This window comes from Pieris napi, chromosome 20 (genome assembly GCF_905475465.1).
Source record: "Pieris napi chromosome 20, ilPieNapi1.2, whole genome shotgun sequence".
Lineage (NCBI taxonomy): Eukaryota > Metazoa > Arthropoda > Insecta > Lepidoptera > Pieridae > Pieris > Pieris napi.
This window is the reverse complement of record NC_062253.1, coordinates 3,244,950-3,262,117: the sequence shown is the minus strand read 5'-3', so window position 1 is coordinate 3,262,117 and position 17,168 is coordinate 3,244,950. Positions and strand designations below refer to the sequence as shown.

The window sequence follows — 17,168 nt, the reverse complement described above, 5'->3', positions numbered from 1 at the left end:
ATGCCTTACACAATCTTTATATTGTTAAATCATTTACTGTTTAATAACTTTCACCCTTAAGACATTAATTTAAATCGATTTTAAATGTATATGATTAATGAAACTCAAATGTGTTGCTGAAAAGTTGTTAGGATTAATACCTGCAGCTGAGTTTCATTATCGGACGTCGAGGCAGAATACGAAATTCCATATTACCTCGACGTCCGACAATTGAGCGTTTTTTAAGGCAGTTTTTGCGGCGCACTACAACTATATAGAACCAGCTGCCCACTGAAGTATTTCCGAACCAATTCGACTTAGGGTCCTTCAAGAAAAGAGCGTACCAATTCTTAAAAGGCCAGCCCTCTCACATTGAGAGTGTCCATGGGCAGCGGTATCACTTAACATCAGATGAGCCGCCTGCCCGTTTGCCTGTTCTATAAAAAAAATATTCTAAGAAACAACTTTTTTACTTGAAAATATCCCAGTAATTTTATAATCCAAAATGTTCTAACAAAAACTTTGAATTAAAATTTAAACGACAGGCCACAACTAGCGTCTTTTCCACAGACTAACAAACAAATTAAATGACACTTCAGTTAACACATAATACATGATAATCAATAACATAATTATTTAATTAGATGTATTTATATTATAATTTATAACTAATAAATATCGCATTAAAACCTAAAAATGACTTAACCTGTGCTATAGGTAAAAAAACAATATTGGATGTGTATTTGGTTAAGTAATTCTTTTAAACTAAAATGCTTGCTGTGTATTTTTACAGCTGCTTAATATTCATTAGTTTTGTATCAATGTATAGTTTGTCAGTGGAAGTAAGAGTATTAGCTTTCAAAAGTATGCTATTGACACAAAACACAATGACTAAAGGTTTAATAAGGACGCAGATTATAAATTTCATTTTTATCGTTATTATGATTCTGCTGTCATTAATATGTCATAAGACAATTAACACTTATAATACAATATTTACGCAGTAAAATACACTCAATAAAACGGGTTTTATATTGCATTTTATCTTAATGCTTTTTATGAACTTCACAAAGTAGGTTCATAATTTGACTTTGGTGTGATAATGTCGATAAAAAAATTACTGCGTTGGATAATTTAGGTTAAATTATTTGTGTTACTTTATTTGCTCAATAATTTTATTTCGTTTTGTGTAAAATAAATTCGTTTACATTATTTTAGTTATTTTTTAATTTTACATATATATATATTATTTAATACGATAAATTCGTTTACATTATTTTAAGTAATTTTTGAAGTTATACTTCTTTAGGCGCGTTATGAAAAATTTATGAGAGTGAAATTTTAAGATGCGCGCGCACCGTGACACAAAATTCAGTATGGGCGCCGAACGTGCGCGAGCGAGATGGGAATAAGACAATCTACTTGTAGTACCTTTTAATTTTTAAACATATAAAGTAGTTTTAATTATTTTTTCAAAGAAATTTAGCAATGCTTTTTCACAAAGACCTATTTATACTTAGTTAAAAGGTTATGAAACATACCTAGTTATTAAATTAATAATATAATATAATAATAATTATTATTAATATTAATTAATAATTGAATAATAATATTAAATATTGTTAAATTATTAAAGCTTAATATTGATTATTAATTATTAAATATTAAAAAAAATAAAGAATGCCAAAGAAGTATAACTTCTTACGCGCGTACATAAGTACACGCACCATTTTTTTTTTATTTATAATATTTAATACGGTATTTGGAAGATTATTTAATAATAATCGTTTATTTGCAAAGAAAGTGGTACATTCAGATTGATTAATTATATAAAAAACCGCACGATCTATAATATAGCTATATAAAAATAGGCAAATTCATATTAATTATCATAATAATAACAGTTAAGTTATTTATAATTTTTGTCAAAATACACTGCTGAGATATATAGGCAACCTCGCCTTTAAAAATTTAATCACCTTCCCCTTTACGCATAGACTACAAATTGTGATACTGGAGTAGCAGAAAGAATATGTAAATTATCAGCGCAGAAGCTAGATGTTTAACATGGATAAAAATAAGGGCTCAGAATTAAAGAAAATACCTGGACATGGTCTGCACGCAATAAACGCAAAATGCACGTCAAAACTTTCACTTAAGTGAGCTTAATTGAGAAATAATAATTTATTTCGTATTAATGATAATATTTCTTACCTGTCCTGGCACAAAGTCTTTTAATGATAAATTATAATTATATATAAATTATCTGTTTTTCGTAATACATTTGAGGTGGAATACTGATTTGTGCGAATAAAAAGTATTAATTTTCGCGCCTTTTCACCACAGATTAATGTGAAGACATAATCTGTTGATAGACAATATACTATACGAAAAAAAGAATAAAATCAAATCATGTTTTGATCTAATGATTCTATTTTGTTTCGTCGTGATACGAGAAGCAGTAAATAATAATAACATCTCTTCTGTTGCTGAACCAACCAAACTTAAACCTATACATTATGTAAATCAGATCCTATTTCTGGAGAAACAACTTTGTTCACAGAAGACATCTATCAGTATATAAAGAAAAATGTTTTCAGAGACAGATAGTAACGAGTCAGAAAAACATAATTGAGTTTATACTTTATGGAGATTATTAATAAATGCTTTATTAGCTGGCTTTATTGATTTATGTAATCTGTGGTGGCTTGAAGTGCATATTTCTCCTTAAGCGGATCAAAGGTTGCCGCTTCCGGGTCGCATTGATGAATCAGAGAAAGCTCGGAAAAGATCTAATTTTGGCTTTTTAATATCCTTCATTTTTTATAACGTAAACACACACACAGTTGTTTGTCTGTTTGTGTACATATTATATACCTAAAAAATATTTTTTTATATTTTTTATTCAACTTTGCTTCGAATTGTTTTTAACGTTTTATCCCCAAAAATGGAATATCTTGTATAGGTATTCTTATGGTTGATTATTTATGGCCAGTGATCCTCAAAACTAAATTTATTATTTAGTATTTTTAATAAATCTTATCTGAGTTTTAAGAAAAACGATAAAGAGTAAATAATCTTGATTAAAAATATCTGATTAATTGATAAAAATGTCAAATACAAAAGTATGAAAGCATAACTAATTTGTATGAACAAAACAAAAAGATTGTATCTGTGTTCTGTCTTGACCGAATTCCTTACACCTGCGCGCCAGTTTACCCTTTGGCCGCCATCTTGATTATTTTCGCGGGAAAGTTTAGTATGTCATAAAAAATTATGTGCAAATAAGTGGTTGAATTGATGAGTCATTCTTATTTAAATATATAGTGTTACTAGCTGTTTCGCGCCCGCTTTGCTGGACGAATTAAAATAAATTTTATGTTTCATTATTTTATTTTTTTTCATATTTTTATTATTCTTCTTTTTAACTTCCCGCTAAGAAAATTGAAATATTTCGTAAATCGATAATTTTTGACAGATGTTGACGTTTTCACGTTCTAGGAAGTCCGTATGCATAAATTTTCATAAAAGTAAAACAGCAATAAAAAATAATAACGTTGGAATTAAAAAAATAAATAGCCATAAACCATCTAGGAAAAATTTCGCATCGAATGGTGGTAGTTTTATGTCGATACGATCAGTGGTTTAAGCGTGAAAGAGCCTCAAACGAACACCATTTTCTTTTTAATATACAGGGTGGCCAAAAAGTCGTGGATCAAACGCAAATAGGGGATAGATGAGGTCATCAGCGGCAAAAAATTGTTCTACGGGAGATCTCTAAGGTCAACCCTTGCAGAGTTATGATTTATTTTGGTTTTTATATGAAAATTGACTTTTTTTACTAATTCTTATTGAAATTCGAAAAAATCTACATCCTGTATCTTTTTCATAATATCCACTAGATTGGTACTTATGAGTTCTTGCATTAGACATACTATTTATAGTTGTTTATTAAGTGTATTAAAGATAATATTAAGTTATACGATGTAACATTTTTTCAAATCATAACTTTTTATTTATTTCGGACCCCACTGTGAAAAAAAATTACTCTACCGAAAAGTGTTGTAGTGTTGTTTTTTCGTCCTAGAAAGATATTAGAGCGACTCATGGCCACATGTAATACCTTTTCAGAATCCCTATTAAATGCGCCAAAACTTGTAGTATAGGGTCACTTTTCGGTGGAGTAATTTTTTTTCACAGTGGGGTCCAAAGTAAAGAAAAATTTATGATTTGAAAAAATGTTATATCGTATCACTTAATATTATCTTGAATACACTCAATAAACAACTATAAATAGTATGTCTAACGCAAGAACTCATCAGTACCAATCTAGTGGATATTATGAGAAAGATACAGGATGTAGATATTTTCGAATTTTAAGAAGAATTAGTAAAAAAAGTCAATTTTCATATAAATACCAAAATAAATCATAACTCTGCAGGAGTTGACCTTAGAGACCTCCCGTAGAACAATTTTTTGCCGCTGATGAACTCATCTATCTCCTATTTGCGTTTGATCCACGACTTTTTGGCCACCCTGTATATAGACTAGCCGTTTCGCGCCCGCTTTGCTGGACGAATTAAAATAAATTTTATGTTTCATTATTTTATTTTTTTTTTCATATTTTTATTATTCTTCTTTTTAACTTCCCGCTAAGAAAATTGAAATATTTCGAAAATCGAGTTTTTAACAGATGTTGACGTTTAGACGTTCTAGGAAGCCTCCCCGAATGTTTCCGCGGTGAAGTCCGTATGGATAAAATTTCATAAAAGTAAAACAGCAATAACAAAATGAAGGAACGTTGGAATTTAATAAATAAATAGCCATAAACCATCTAGGAAATTTCGCATCGAATGGTGGTAGTTTCATGTCGATAAAATCAGTGGTTTAAGCGTGAAAGAGCCGCAAACGAACACCATTTTCTTTTTATATATATAGATTAGTTTTTATTCAGTTTTACTTGTAAATAATTAAACTAGCGTATAATTTCTTTAATAGTTAAGGCAATTGCATACAATATTATACTAGTAATTGTCAATATATATACATAGTCCGATTTTAAAATGATTATTGGTTACGTCTTAATTTACGTCTACAATTAAAAATTGACAGTATTTAAATTGTTCAATTTTAAAATTCTTTTGTTCGAGTAACACTTGAACCTAACCAATTTGTCAAAAATCGACTCTATTCATATCTGTGGATAAATTAATTATACAAAAAATGACAGAGTATAGAAATGATAAGTAAGCTATTACTAAAAGTCAAAAACTAGTGGGCCTCGGCCCACGCACTCCCGCCTCTACTGTGTAGTAGGTTTCATAACAGTTTATATTTCAACTATTTGTTCTCGAATTCATTTCATACTGTGACAATAAATGAGAAATGTATTAATTGATTTGAATGTTATTACTATACCTATATTGTGATATATGTTTGTGTATTTTGACCTTTATTGTAAACTTTCTTTTTACAGCACATGACAGTAACACGAAGTCGTTATGTTGCAAACGATTTGTTCGTTCACTTTTACTGTGATTTAAGTAATTATTGTATAGCGAACCCGACAGACGTCCTGTTGTTAAAAAACAAACTAAAAAATATTTTACATAATTATCACCGTTTAAACCTTCCCTGAACTTCCACAAATATTTCAAGATCAAAATTAGCGAAATCGGTCCAGCCATTCTCTGGATTTAGCACAAAAACGAACAGCTTATATATGTAGATTATTATAACAATATTATACGTTTTAGCTTTGTTTTCGAAGCAGAGAAATTTAAAGTAAATATATTATTTTTTATAGATAAAAATCAATATGAATACTACACGTTATACTTTCGTAAATAAATTTGACATTTAAATTATTTTTCTTGCAGTTCTTTAGTATCGAGAGAGTTCCTGTAGTTAGGGCGTGGTTTAATAAACTATCACTACAATAATACTGTTTCTGTGTCCTATTGTATTTTTTACTTACCAACTTTGATAGATAGCAGTATCTCATCAAGAGTGCTTACAAAGAGTACAGATAGCCATCCGTCAAAATACATTCACAGATAATAAATATTATAGTTTTAATGAAGGTTTTGTTATATAAAAATTTAATACAGTTATTTATAATCTGTAGCTTCAATCAAGTAAAACCTTTTTGCTTGTCTATTGCGTTTACGATTTGGTTTTTTTTCCTACCACGAAAAAATTACCATAAAAACAGTAGATTTTTTTTAAAGTATTGCCATTTTTTACATAATTTATTTGACTTTTTTTGTTTTTATTTGGCTATTCCGTTTGGGCTTCTATGTATTGTGTAGATATTATTATTATTAATGTACCATTGGGAATACTGGAATGACACATTAAAAACATTGATTGACGTTTGTTTAGGTATTTAATGGCGTGGTAATTACTGGTGCGACGCCATTTTGCTGGCGTTCCATAGTCACTAAAAAATAATGAATGATTTTAAAATCTTGTCAATATCCAATCAACGTACTCTTGAAGCCCGATAGTGACTTAGGAGTATGTTTTTATAGAACAGAGGGCAAACGGCCAACAGGCTCACGTGATGTTAATTGAAGCCCATGGACACACTCAATGCCAGAGGAATCAACCTTGAAGAAACCTATTATTAAATTGTTTCTGGATAGTCTATGGACATTGTCGTGTCAGATGGTTTTATTATAGATATCTCTCGTAGCACAATGAGGAAAGGGAAATAGTACTTTTCTTTTTTTACATAAAGCAAACGAGCAGGAAGCTCACATGATGTTAAGTGATAGCGTCTCCCATATTCAGGAATTGGTTCGCTCTTATCTTGAAGTGACCTAAGTCGAATTGGTTCGGAAATACCTCAGTGGGCACCTGGTGCCACATAGCGGTGGTGCGCGGCAAACACCGCTTTAAAAAACGCTCAGTTGTGGAACGACGTCCGATGATGGAACTCAGCTGCAGGAATCCCAAAAGTGTACCAAGTATGGGTACACAAGCTGATGGTTTTTTAATCGTAACATAAATGGGCGGCTTCCATGGGTGTCGCAAGCTTGTCATGAAAGTATTACAAAGTCAACTAGATTATATTTTTACGCAACGAGTTTGAACTAGGTTACAATTTATTTCATTCATAAATAACAATTATTATGTCATAAGATTACACCTAAAGCTTGTCCATTATGACATGCAACAAGCTTTGTGTACGAGCCAAGGCTGTACTTGCCCACTCAGGCTTTTTTAGTTTTATAAGGCGATTTCTTAAATCGGAGTTACGCCCCAAGAGTATAGTCAGACGCACTCTCTTTAAGAGTTACATTGCATTTATTCGTTACATAGCAATTAAAAATAAATCAGTGGCGCTACAACCTCTTTAGGTCTAGGCCTAGGAAATTTTAATTTTAAAAATAGAATTTCTATAAGGTAATTCGCCCTTCTCACTCTCTCTCAATCGGGCTCAATCGCTCTCTTCCTTATCTTCCACAAAAACGCTGCACATCTTCGTGACGCTAATATTATTATTATTGCGTTTCATCCGTAAAATTTTTACCCTCATGCGCCTAAAGAAGTTTCACTTCAATAATATTCAACAATTAAAACTATATATAATCGCTATATTTTTGAACAGATTTGAATAAAATGAAGTCTTGATGCAATATTTACCAATAAAATTACATCAATGAATAATAAATCATATCTGAGATTTCTTTCCTCAACTCATCAGCTCACTTGTTCTTGAATCAGAAATGCAAAACATTTTAAGAAACAGAAGGGTGTAACAACCAAACGTAGTTTCACTTGACCGTATATCGAGTGGGATAAAGCACAAATAGAATAAGCAATTGAGTTACGTCGTTCGAAGCACAAACAGCTATTGTATTCTGAAAAGTCGTATCCGCCAAAGAAAACAGTACGGAATTGAAAATAAAGCATATTGAACTTACGTCATTATGTAGCGCAATCAGCTGACCACAAAGGCAGAATCAATCACGTGTTTCGAGGAAATAACGGGCCTTGGTCGAACAGCTTTGCGAATTCCTTTTTTGAAATTTCATAATTAACAACATTTTTTACTTTCCATACGACATTTTTGCAAGCGTTGCTTTTAAATTTTCGCGCCAAATAAAATTCGAATTATAAATTTCATATTGGTATTTTGTTGTCAATGGACAAACAATATTGTAAAAACTGGTAACCCCAAACTTACGGTTATGTATTTCAAATTAGTTTCTTGTTACCATGTATTATCGATATCATAATTTCAGATTAAGTTTAAGTTTTAATTCAATTACCTCTTAAAACACACATTAAAATCAACAACAAAATACATTATAGGCAATTTTGTTATATCTGTACTATTTCCCTAGACAATGCTGTGTTTTGCGGTATAAGACGAAAGTAATCTACTCTATCTTTGTCTATTCAATGTTAAATTCCATAAAAATAATCTATAATTGGATAGATTCTTAAAAACACAAAAATCAACAACGAAATAGATTATAGATAATTCTTCTTTCCACAGATTCTGTTCCATAGAGTAGATCAAAATAATGTCTATTTTTATATGAATATTTTAAATAACTCTATAAACATTTCGCCGCAGCCCAATTTTGACACAAATTCCCCATTAATTGAACCTACAGTTAAATCTCAAATCGAATGGCGTTAATTACAATGCTACCTATTGAATACAATAAAATTTGTTAATTGACTTGTCGATTTAAAATAGAAGAGTCTATTGAGGTCATATAAAAATAATTGAATGCCCAGTTATTTGAGTTAAAAAGATTTTCTATTAAATCAGTAGCCAAGAGCGAATGTTACACACTGACGTTAAATTATTTTTAAAATATCGTTAAAGAAAGGTTTTATACGAAATAACTGTTTTAAAACATCAAAAAAAAATCAATACATATCAATGTCACCGGTAGAAATATCGTCACGTTGCTCTGTTACTCTATAACTTCCAATTTATTTATATGGATAATGTATGCTTTAAATGTCAAAATTAAAAAAAATATATAAATATAAATTTACAACTCACAAATTAAGGGCGTGAAGAAGAACTGGCAAGAAACTCCGCCAATTTTAATCGCTAAGTTATAGAACTTCTAGACGTTAGCCACTGGGGCCTTTGGGCTAGTCAGTGGTTAGACTGGTCGAGTTCCCTGCCTTTAGGTTGGAGGTTCACCTTTCTTCCTGTGCGGGTTTAAAAGTAGTCCTAAAAAGTTACTTAAAAAAAATTACGTACAAAATTAATTCTCAGCATTTTACACTTCATTCCTCACACCTATAACATAAACAAAAGAAGCATTCGAAAAAGTATATAATATAAAATCAAATATTTCCGGACGACTGGCAACACTGGCACCCCGCCATCTTGCCTGGGGCTACAACCAATTGGCGCGCTCAAAAATAACCTATTCACTTATTTGCATTGTAATTATAATTGGCTACTTTTTCATGATTGACAGATTTTAGAGCTCGCCTATTAATTGTGAAGTCAACATGAGACAGACATTTATTCGGCCAATAATTTTTATTTTTTATTTTGACGTAATAGACATAATTGCTATACGTCATCCTTTGGTCTTGAAGGGCCTTGACAGTTCAGCTTGGGCTGTTAACCCTAGTTAAGGTTGAGAAGTTGCATAGTCGGAATAACTTCGTTAGCGCGTTTCTGGGTATGACGTCATCTCTGTGATTGTAGTCTCGGATTGTAGGTGTCGCTACAGTCTTCATAAACTCGACTAATTGTAGAAGTCACCATTGAAAGACTCATTTAATACAGTATAATAAAATAATAAATGTTATTTTGCCCCACAACTAACAGATAATCACAAATTAAAAAAAGAAGTACCTATGTTAGTCTTAATGAAATGGCTCTAGAAAATTGTTTATTATCTCGCAAGTAACAAATGATGTATGAATAAATGTCTTATTAATAAAATATACAATAGAGAAATAAAAATGCCGTCCCAATAATCTATGTTATAGAACACAGATTACATAGCCATAGAAAATATCTAATATGGCCCCTTTTGACATAAGGGTAGCTAACCGGATATTGAAGAAATTCGTTCTAATAAGGAAATGCGTTCTTCATAGGGAGCTAGTTTATTCATATTTCAAAAATAGAACTTCGAACTTTAAAATGACTGATTTTTACGAATTTTACCTTTTTATACAAACATGATTCTGATTTGCTTGCGCGTTTATATTAGGTTTAATTGTTTTCGTATTCATAAATTTAAGTATCAAGATGATTACTGTCTATCTATAATGGCGTAGTTAGGTAGTCAAGTAATAACAAAAAAGGGATTATAATTACATGGCTAACACTAGGACTTTCTATGTGCGCAATTAACAATGGGTTATATAGGAAAACATTGTGAGGAAATAGGAATACCTTAGACTCAAAATGTGTCATAAGTGAGGCTGCTCCTTCTTATTAGAAAAAAACAAATGAACACGAAACTAGTACAGAAATCTCTGGCCCAATATTAAAAAGTTTGGGGTGCTTTTTTATTACCTTTAATTTTTATTTAAGTTGAATTTTTTTTATAAATGATAGAAGGCGTCTGTCCCACGATGGGGTTCAAATGCCCTTTTGTAGAAATTATAATATGATTTAACTGTACTTAAATGCAGTTAAATAACCCTTAATGTTCAAGATCACTTACTATGGTCAAGTGGGAATGGTTCAGAAACGGGTTCCGCATATTTTTTATATCGTCTGCTTAGGTTTCGTTTTTATTACCAGTGACAATGTAGGTTTTATAATTTAAATTTGATTAATAAAAAATACAAAGTATAATATAATTGACTAGCAAACTCTACTTTAAATACAAAAATCTTCTCATCCAAAAATTCATCAAAATCGGTCAAGCCGTTTAGGAGTTACTAACGTGCACAGAAGAGTTACATAGGTGTAACTTTTGAACGTCAATAATAATATTCCAAATTTAAATAGACTACTTGTTTCGAATTAAGAACGGACACTGGCAAGAAACGGAAATGCTGTTTCTTTTTTTTTAAAGACAAATATCGCCGAGGTTTTTAGCATTATGGAAAGATGGAATCCTAAAAAGAATTTTCCCGTTCAGCGAGCCGCGACAATGCTTAGTCTATGTACATAGTATATAGTTACAGTCGGGTGCGCGCCAATCGCGACAGCGCCTAGTAATTAGAGATTGCCTCGGGGCGGGGTGCTTGCACTAACAAGTAGTATCGGTTCTCGAAACTCACTCAAACAGGAAAAAATAACCGGAATAAACATTGCAGTTACTATAAAAATAGTTTCTTTAAAATACGATTTAAAACAACTTAACCTTTTTTTAAATATTAATGTTAGATATAATGCTTTTTGGCAGGGATTTACTTAGACGAGATATTCCGTTTTGTCTTAGTACCCTGTACCAGTGCAGTCCCTTTTGGAAACCTATTATTATATCCTTGATTCGCTTGGCCGCTTGGCTATTGGTCAAAACATTATTTATAGTATATATAACTAACAAAATAGATTGTCTATTGTGGGTTGTCATAGTAATAAGCGCCCATTACCAAATCAGTTTAAAATTTTTACCTCATTTATTACTCTCGTCCACTTTTAACGTACACAGATTAGAAATAAAAGCTACATCCACGAAAGTCACAAAACAATCGAATGTCGAAAGCAACTCGACTCTGTCCATAGTACTTAACAAGGTCAATTTCGAATTTATTGTAACACATGGTACCCCAGGGCGGTCCGCCCTGCGGCAGTCTCCAACGGCTCGTGGCACGCGGTACACGCGGTTAAACGTCAACGTGAATAAGTGAATCTGATAGTGCTAGTCTGTGGAAATTACGGAATACGCGGAAAAAAATAGTGAATTAAAAAAACATCGTTCTATTTTCAAATTATAAATATTGTTTTTTCGATTGTCTTATAAGGCCGAATATAAAAAGTAAAACTCATTCCATTTTTAAATTACGAACGCGTCCATATATTAATGTTCCACATCTGAATAGTTTTATCTAGATTTGTTTCTTTTAATTTTCAATCAAAGTTTTTATCTTTCAATTATTCCTTTTTCAAATTGTAGCAGTTTTGATAGCCGCACTAAATTGATGTTATTACTTTATTTGCATAATATACCAATACACATTAGTGATGCCCGGCTTACTTTTAATTAACTATCGATAATCAATAGCTTTTTATTTATAACTTGTTGATTGTATTTTATTGCAAAGTAAAACATACATGTTAACGATCTTGATAATGGAACAGTGACGAAACTTGGCAAATTGCAATTTCGTTCAGTAATTTAAAATATAATCACTCAAACCGGATTCGGTAAGGGGTCAAAATTGCTGGCTGTACATTTATTGTTTGATATTCGTAGCTTTCACCTCGCATGTTGAGAGACACCGTTCATCGTATTAATGCTTAAACTTAAGCTTTTGTGATCCATCAAATATTTATTATTTATCCGTAAGATACACATTACTTTGAAAATCTTAATCAGTGAATGTTAATGTGCGAATGTGAAGTGTGACTAAATCCCAGCAACTTAGACTTTATCGATACGTCGGACACAACACTGGCGGTGGCGTACGTTGATTTATCCAGCGTGATTGAGGTGCAGGTAAATATCGTTTAAAAAAGTCTTTAGACGTTCTATTTTTAAAAGTAAATTTTAAATTTGGAACACTGATTTACAAACAGGTTGTTTTCGAAATTCAAAAGTTCACCGCTTAACAGTTTTCCTTATAATTAAACACTTCTCACGTATCAAGCAAATCTAGACTATAAAGCAATAAATCAAAATGACATTTGCATATTTTGAACAAATATTTATTTCGCTAACAGTACTTTAATAGTGTTTTTATAGATTCAAAGATTACATGTCTTATTAAAACAAAACCTAATTATTAATATAGTCAAGTTAAGAGGAAAATTGTCTATATAATAAAACGTTTAAACCATATCAATTGTGTAATTATATAATATATTACCTTCTCAACACCGAGTGCATTTGAACTCCGGCTGGGCGCTTTAAGATTATGTACATAATCACTTGCTCACGTAAAAAATCTGAAAACTGGACAGACGTGAGATGTAGCCTATTGAAGGGCAAGCCTGTCCAGAAGATGCCTGTTTAAAAGCCGCTTAAATAAACCCTTATTGTACTGTCTAAGTAATAATCTAATTTATATGTATATTTATGACCCTTGTAAAAAGTACTTCATCTGGAGTTGGTAAAAATTACTATATATCTAAGCATTGTTGGCTTCAGTTTGACTGTCAGCTCTGAGGTATGTTCGAAACCCGGTTGGGCTTTAATGGACTTTTTGTGGCCATTTAGCACTTGGAAATCGTGAGGAGACCTTTTTCTGACTGAACACTTGTCTACGAATTAAAAATGATCGAAGAAACGGATCGAAGTCTAGGGTTGTAGCCAGGGTTTCCAGATGGACGGAATTCTTGTGGATTCTCTCGACATAAAAACCGAGTAAATGGAGTAATCACCCGACTCCCGACCAATCTCTAAAACTCCAGACACGCTTATCCAAAAGTTATCTAGGAAGTTTTCATTTGGATTTATAAAGAACAAGGGGCGAACGGGCAGAAGGCTCATCTGATGTTAAGTGATACCATGAACTCTCAATGCCAAGGGCTCGCAAGTGCGTTTCCGGCCTTTTAGAATTGTTCAAAAAAATTGCCGCGCTCTTTTACGTTCACTCTATTTCCGAACGTTTTTTTATGGGATCCATTTGTATCTTTAAGAGATATATTTAAATTAAAACAGTGGAAGAAGATAATGAAAAAGGACTTAAAAATATCTCATTTAATTACGTACAGCTTGGATAACCGATAAATGAAAAATAAATAAATCAGTGGCGTTACATCCTTCTTAGGTCTGGGCCTCAGATTTCTAAATCAGTTTCATGATCATTTGTCAATCTAATAGGCAAATAGGTGATCAGCCTCCGGCGCCTGACACACGCCGTCGACTTTATGGGTCCAAGGCAATAACACGATGTTTTTCTTCACCGTTCGGACTAGGTTTTTAGATAAATTCTGCATTCAAATGAAATATTATGAATAAATCAAAACTAGATTTTTTAACCAATACACAAGTAAGTTGTCAAAAATGTAAATACATTAATCATGTACATTAATGAGCAGACATTATTTTATTGACAACACTAACGAATCTCGGCCCATTTCGTATGTTAATGAGATATATCGATCAATTTATGTTGCATTGTTAGATGCTATTACGCATTCCACTATTGATTGATCGACATAACGGAACTTGTAATATCGATATCGATAAATGGTTTTTCGCTTCACTAATGTAACAGGTGTGCTTTTGATTTTGTTACTGATATGTTTAAAGTAGAATTATTTTTTAATATAATAATTGTGAGTAAATTCAAAGATAATATTATTCTCTTTGGAGAAGAGACTTAGGCCGTGGGGTTCAAGTGCACAGGCGCTAATTAAAGATTTAAGTTGGCGCCTGGTGAGTGGTCACCAGAGCTGGTGCTTTCCTCGCTCAGCTAATCGCAATACAGCGAGGAAATGCCAGCATTAAAGTTACGCGCCACAGATAATTTTTGAAGTTATACTTCTTTAGGCGCGTTATGAAAAATTGATGAGAGTGAAATTTTACGATGCGCGCGCACCGTGACACAAAATTAACAGAATGAAGTTGCCCACGGAAGATGCTACGGCATTGGACATAATTTAAAAACAACATTCGAATAATAATAGAATTTATGTTACACTTAATGTAAGAGAATAATAATAAATATTTATTTATTTAATTTTTCAAATGTAAACTGAAATTTATTGACTATAATGACTCCTTTTCCAGTCTTTGATTATTCAATTGTAATTAATTATTTGCATGCAATCAAAAACTATTTTTAATAATGCCAAAGAAGTATAACTTCTTACGCGCGTACATAAGTACACGCACCCTTTTTTTTTAAAATAAAAACACTGCATTATATATCGATGAAGGGACCACTCTAATTTCGTCGTTATATCCGGAAGTCGTGACAGGCAGTGGTTTAGATAAAGACACGTACGTGTGTTTAGTATTTATTGATTTATTATTGAAAGCATTTACACTCATAGTTATTCACTGATACATTTAAAAAAATTACTCAGAATATCACTTTGAAACTGACCCATAAATTTAACTAAGAAAAGTCAGGCCCCTGATGTGATACCGCTACCCATCGTCTCAACACGAGAGAGCTCGCTAGTGCGTTGCCGGCCTTTTAAGAATCGTTACGCTCTTTTCTTGAAGGAATTCGAATTAGTTCAGAAATACTTCAGTGGGCAGCTGGTTCCACGTAGTGGTGGTGCGCGGCAATGTCTTAAAAGCTCAGTTGTGGAACGACGGAATTTCGTACTCCGCCTGGATGGGTTGGAAACATAAAACTATCGATAAATTTAAGTACATCACTGATTGAATCTAGGCCGAATATGTGTCGTAATTATTTTTTAATTGCATAAAAAAATGAAATGTCAATAACAGATAACCAGTTTTAGTTTTCACCACACATCCGGTGATAAATATTTTAATTTAAAATTGGATCACTTCAATTTCTTATGTGAGATTAATCATGCTTAATTGATCATTGCTCAATTTTATTTTGACTAAATTGAGCACAGACAAAACATAGAACTCGGATACTTTGCTGTCTCTGCTAACAAAAATGTATCTGTTACTACTAATCTTGTAAAAAAATATCCTTGCCTCGATACTAGGCCATAATATCTTCTTAAAAATGTATCTTTGCCTCGATACTAGGCCATCAAATCATCTTAAAAATGTATCTTTGTCTCGTTACTACTAATATCTCGTAAAAAATGTATCCTTGCCTCGATACTAGGCCATCAAATCTTCATAAAATGTATCTTTGCCTCGATACTAGGCCAATAATCTTCTTAAAAATGTATCTTTGCCTCCTAAACGAGAATGTTTCACTGCACCATTCCAAGCTCTTTTTTCGCAAATCACAATTTGTTTAGTTACTTCCTCGATCTTGTAAATTGTAAAGGTATTTGGGGCTGCGTACCTCCTTCTATTTCTTATACACCTTGATTTGCTATGGTGCCCTAGTCAAGTTGGGCCTTATTGTCTGTAATATTGGGGTTTCTAGTTGTAATACGGCCTTATTTTTATTACTTAACAGAACAAAAAAAAATGGTTTAAATAGCGTTTAGTGTGTTAACTATGTTTTCAACAGATATTAAAATATAAATCCATAAACGGCTCAAATATAAGTCTTTCCTCCAACTTTGATTGGCAACTTTAATCTTCAATTAGCGTCTGCACTTGAACCCCCCCAAGACTCTCTACTCCATAGGAACGATATACTTAACATACATAGTAATAATAATAATTAAAAATTGAGAAATAGAAAAATTTTACTAATTTATGTTTGGTCTCTGTGACAGTGTACCAATGCTGGCAATTTCTACGCTGTATTGAGATACTTATTCGTTGAGCGAGGAAAGCACCAGCTCTGATGTCACCAGCACTAACCAGGCGCCAACTTAAATTTTTAATTAACGTCTACACTTGAACCAAAAGAGTCTCTACTCCAACGGGAACAATATACTTAACCTACATAGTAATAATAATAATTAAACATTGATAAATAGAAGAATAAAACAAATTTAAATTTGGTCCCTGTGGCAGTGTGCCTTTATTTCTTCGCTGTATTACGATTTGTTGACCAAGAAAACACCAGCTCTGGGGTCACCGATACTAACCAGGTGCTTAAATCTTTAATTAAGCGTTTTAATTTTGTTTTTTATTGTATATAAAGCGTTAAACTTTAAAGATAATTTAATTATAACTCATAAAAATGTCATTAACAATAATACGATGTTCGCGTGTCTTGGTGGTAATTTGATATTTAATTGAATGTATATATTAGAAAATCTTATTTTGATGAATTACTGTATTATTAATTTAATATTCATATACCTACATCATAATACTTACTTTTTATGATTGAATCTTCATTATAATTAGATCTACATTATAATAATATATTTTAAATGATAACGTATGAGTGATAACGCCGCCCATGGGCACTCTTAAAGCCAAAGGTCTGGCGAGTGCGTTGCCGGCTTTTAAAAATTGGTACGCTATTTTTGAGTCGTCTTTTGTTGAAGTCGAATTGGT

At 32.0% G+C, this 17,168-nt stretch overlaps 1 protein-coding gene across 4 annotated transcripts in view; it reads left to right on the top strand.

Moving 5' to 3' along the window:
* The window catches only part of LOC125059787 (transcription factor AP-2-epsilon), a 55,775-nt gene that overhangs the window by 19,346 nt on the left and 19,261 nt on the right, over positions 1-17,168 (top strand). The window contains exon 1 of one of the 4 annotated variants that reach the window (XM_047664352.1): positions 12,461-12,596. The exons of the other annotated variants lie outside the window; for them this stretch is intronic. The gene's annotated coding sequence lies outside the window, so the exon portion shown is untranslated. Of the gene's footprint in view, positions 1-12,460; positions 12,597-17,168 lie in introns of those variants that run through there. 4 annotated transcript variants of the gene reach the window in all.